Source organism: Papaver somniferum, chromosome 1 (genome assembly GCF_003573695.1).
Source record: "Papaver somniferum cultivar HN1 chromosome 1, ASM357369v1, whole genome shotgun sequence".
Lineage (NCBI taxonomy): Eukaryota > Viridiplantae > Streptophyta > Magnoliopsida > Ranunculales > Papaveraceae > Papaver > Papaver somniferum.
Window position 1 is genome coordinate 155,879,228 of NC_039358.1, and position 5,410 is coordinate 155,884,637.

The window sequence follows — 5,410 nt, forward strand, 5'->3', positions numbered from 1 at the left end:
ACCACAAACTTTTCATTTTGAAACCTGTATCAATAAGTATAAATCAACAATAAAGATCATCTACCTGATTTGTAAACAAGTTTTCAAGATAAGAATTTAGTATAACAAATCTTATAGGTTCTTTACAGTTTGAGCTTAAAAACTATCGAGGTTGTTTAACGTATTATTTGTGATATTTTTATTATAGAGATAAGATAAATAATATAATGAGGAAAAGAAATAATACAGACACCAGAAATTTTATTAACGAAGAAAACTGCAATGTGCCGAAAAATCATGGACCTAGTCTAGTTTTGGACAACGAACTGTATTAAGCCACTATAGATACTAGCTTATTATCATACTTCGTACTGGAATGTAGTTGAGACAGAATTGATTCTACGGGTAATTAAGCTTCAGTCGTACTTCGTACATCTATTGGATCTCGCAAGACCCGACGCATTAAATTCTCTTAACTAACGTCCTTTACATCCCTCAGAATTGCTTCAACCCGAGTGATTTTTTTTTAAATAATCTGCCTCTAACAAATATCCTATTTATTCTCTTTAGATATATTTCAATCAGGGTCTGGAAATATGTTTGTAATAAAACAAGAGAAGCCTAGATCAGTATCGCATCATAAGAACAATCCAAATAAATCAAAGAATAGTTTAGATATTTATTATGTGGATTACAAAGTCTGAGACGAAGAGTACTTGTGATTTCTATCTATAGATCGAGAAGTACAATAATCAATAAGAACAAGTTTCGGATATCAGGAACTATTAGGTAAAAGGTAGTTTGATCAGTCTTCACAAATCCCTTAGTGAAGGCTTCAAAAGTCGTAACCTAAAACAATTTCACGAGTAAACCTAGGTCTTTAGAGGATGACTCTAGCCGCAACTAGGGAATAAAAGAGCCATGATTGAGATTCTAGCATGCAGAGAGTCTTATATATATAATAATCAACATATGTATGTAGCTTACAACAAAGATGAGCTCGTGAATTTGTTTCCATGTTTACGAATTACTCTGGTACCAAGCAAGCTTAACTTCTCCATATATAATGACCATGTAAGCATGTGAGAAGTTTTCCTTGAATTATAAAAAAGATGCGGAACCGCATATTAGTTAAAATAATTTTTTTGCACCAAGTGGTTATTACAAGAACAATGGTGAAGTATTTCTTACACTTTCAAGCATAAGTTGGAGTTCAATAACTCCCAAGACTAAAACAGCTTTGAACTGTTCAAAAGAGTTTGTGAACATTTTGTCTTCTCGGAGTTCAAGAACCTTTTATATTGATAATTTCGCAACCTGTCCAAATCAATTCGTGTACTCAAGTTATAAAAAGTATCCAGAAACCTCTTAAAATCAACCAGTTTACGAACTGAAAAAAATTATCCGTGTTTAGAAAATTAAAAAGTATCCACTAACATCTCAAAATCAACCAGTTGGCAAACTGACCAAATCAGTTCGTGTATGAAATTTAATTAGAGAACAATTGATCAGATCTATTTATTTACGAGTTCTAAGTTCGCGTACAGAGCAAATCAATCTGTGAAGTGTGAACACAAATCTGACTTGATGACTCCTAGTAAACTTAATATGCAAATTGCGATATGTCGAACAATAAATTTATCTCAATCTATTATGCGATAAGTTTTATATTGGTTGAATTTAAGATTCGAGTTTTACCAAGCTAGAGCTTCTACTCCATATTTCTTCGTTGAAATGTTCATCATAATACTAAAGTCATGCAACATGTCTCAGTAGATAGAATAATAAATAATATGAGTAAATAGGATAGTTAATCTTCACGTACCTTGTTTTATGAAGTTCCATAAATTTCTTTGTTGTTCTTCAGTCTTCAATCTTCAGGGTCGATTGGTGAATTAGGATACTCAACTACCATGCTTTATTCCAAGTCTGAGACTGACCATAATAAACTATAGATCAAGATGTAGTTTTGATCAACTAAATTTTATAACAAGTTTGATATACCAAAACTTGTGAGTTTGACTGAGGCGATGCTCTAACATTTACCTTATGTTTCCTTGTATAACTAAAAAAAAAGGAATTAGTCTACCAAACCAAAAATTGTAGGTATTTCATTCTTCTTCCTTTTAATAACTAATAAAAATACAGTACTCCGATCAGATGTATAACAATTTATATTCACTAACCATGAACTTGCTCCCATAGTAAGACGTAAAAAAAAATTCTACACAGTTTTTTGATTAACTCGTTAACCAACATGTTTTATACTATCAAAAGTAGTTTGAGATTTTGCTTAACAATGTATATTTTAAAAGAGAATGCAAATGCATATAACATTGGGGGGGAAAGTTTTTTGATGATCGATCTTTAGACATTTCAAATGCGGGGAAAAAGAAGTCCATGAAATATTTTGAAGCTAAAATTGATATTTTGCAATACAATGTAGACGTTAAAAGAGAATGTAAATGCTACACCATTAGGAAAAATATTTTTCAGTGATGACCTTGAATATGAATACTAATCTTTAGACACTCCAAAGACAGCGATAAACATGGTTCGTGGAATGTTTTAAAGCTAAGATTCATTTATTTCCAATTTCAAATCGTAATAAAAATACAAACATAGATAACACGCAACTAAACAAAAGATTTAACAAAAAAAGTGTGAGGTGATTCGTATGGAGCGTTCCTCTACCACATATACAATGGTGCCACGTAGGATAGGGGAAACGCCTGAGTTTGGCAGTGAGTGGGGGAACTTCGGTATAGGCGAGGATGAAATCCTTGCGCCAAATATAAAATACTAAAGGTGAACCCAAAATCTGGGGAAAATATATTCTATTAGATTTTTCTAATAAAAAGTGAATGAGCGGGGATTTGATCCTCGTTTTTCTACTTTTCTCAACGAGGATTTCATCCACGCATGTGTCAATCTTCACTATAACATTCCCCGCTTTCGTGTAGATAAAAAAGGAACCAAACATTATACCACGATTTCATTCCCTTTGATCCAACTTCTTTCCTCCACAAGAGTCACACTTATAGACTTTTTTTGCATTGCTCCTTTATTCAGAATGAGAGTTGAAGTCAAAATCTTCGGTATAAAAGCATTTTCTTAGTGTTTAGACTCTTTTTTCCTGTTCTTTTTTATTATACTGAGGTACCGCATTTTCTTTGTGTTTTTTTTTTATTCTATCTAACGCAAAAATTTTACGCCGCTTACGTGTCGCGCCATTACTAGTTAATTTAGATCTAGGTTTAAGTTGGTGTCATATATTGGGGAAAATATTAGGCGGTAAAAGTAGAGGGTACGCAGTAACTTTGGAAAAAAAACTAGTATTTTTCGGTGTCTAACAATCTTGGATAGTTATAGCGGCCCATAATTGCGAGATGTACCTTGTGTGTATGTTGGGGTCGGGGGATGATCGGTACAAGGTTAGAAATTGGAACACATTAATTTTGTTTGTCCCTGTCCTTCGCTTCAGGTCTTGTCCCTCGGTGTGGTACCTATAGGGCAGCGAAGCTTACACTTGTTCACTCGTTTGTTCCCGTCATTCGCTTCAAGGCATGTCCCTCGGTGTGGTACCTAAGACTGTAGGGCAGAGAAGCTTACAGTTGTTCACTCAACGGTTCACCGTGGCCTTTTTCCTCCTTCATTTTCTGCTCACTTGTACCCCATATGGAGGAACCGATTTTCTTTCTTATCCCACAAGATCCGAGAAAACTCATATCCCTGTATGTAAGGGAGTCGACTGAACATCTCACATGTCCTACATACTCCACTTGTATTGAAAATTTACTTTCAATTTCTCCATGATTCATAACCTAGCCAAATTGGGGTATACCAATTTTAAACCCATCCAAGATGGTGTGTTAACGGGTGTCCAAAAAATGTTAAAAGCCCAAATTGACCTTACTATTAATTCATGAATTCAACCTTAAAACTAAAACCTATCAAAAAAAAATTCAAAATCTCTTTAAAACTCTAACTATACATGATGAGATAAAAAAAAAAAAAAAAGAATCAAAATGAAACAAAAAACATACGGGTTATGAGATTGGGTACAAAATCGTACCCAATCTCAAATCCCTTATGATTCCACATTTTTTTAAAAGTTTACAGAGTATCTCTTTATCGACCTTGTCGACTAGTATTAATCGACATAGTATTTTTTTTTGTCGACTTTGCGGACTAGTATTACTCGGCATGGTATTTTCTTTGTCGACCTTGCCAACTAGTATTAGTCGATATCTTCCTAGGTTGAATATCGGGACGACTTTTCATTTCTGAAATTAGCATTTACAGGGTCGCCACGGTATTCATCCTTGTTCCTTGACGATTATAGTTTAGTCGGCAGGTTATATTGCCGACTAATAATGCATTTGTAACACCTTTCTCTGTATGTCAAAAATCCTATAGTCGGCAGGGTATTTTTTTGTCGACCTTGCCGACTTTTCATACTTTCAAAATTGAAAGTGTTGATTCCTTCTGTAATTTTGAGTATGAAATCACTCAGCAGTTTTGCAATCCCCTTTGTAGAAGTGTTTGGCCAGTATGGTTTCATTTCCGTTACAAAAAAAATTCTTAAAAAAAAAAAATCCTCAAAAATCATAATACATAATCCATGAGTTCAATCCAAACAATACCTAATTTGAGAATTTTAATTCAACTAATTAACTAATTAAGAACGGGCACCTAGCTCAGCTGATCATCCTCGTTCCCCAAAGTTTCATGCGTTCCAGGAGGTCCCAGGTTCGAGCCCCCAATGGCGTAATATTGCACAAATTAACGTGGAAGGTAGAGTTAGTTTGCCCCCCTTGTGACACAATCTCAGCCCCCATCTGTTTCGGCTCCTTTGGCTAGGTTACCCATGAGACTCGCTGGTAGGCTAGCACAGCACCCTGTTCAATTAATGTAATAGTATGTCGTTGGAGCTTAGCTTGTTAGGCTTCCAATTAGTTTCATGCAATAATCGTTATCCAATAATATAATAATTTTTTTATTAACTAACTAAATTAATTAACCTAAATATATTATTAGTATTAATTAAACAAGAGTAGATTAGGCATCTTGAAAATAACTGATTAAGGGGTGTTGTATTTTACTTCATAATGATCCGGATTTTGTCGTATTGGGTATACTCCAATTAATTTGGATATACCCCAATTTGACCAGGATTCATAAGATGGATTTAACTTTGGTGACACTGTTAAAAATAATAATTATTCGACCGATTATTTGATCATACCCGAGTACGATGGTACACTAATTGTTCTCCTTTTTACAGCAAATATAGAAGTAAGAAAATGATGTGCTCTTTTTTGTTTTGAAGCATAAAAAAATGAGTATTGTAAAAGGTAAAAAACTGATGTACTCGTTCTTTCTTCTTCTTTTTTTCTTTTGTTTTAGGCATATACTCATTCTAAATATT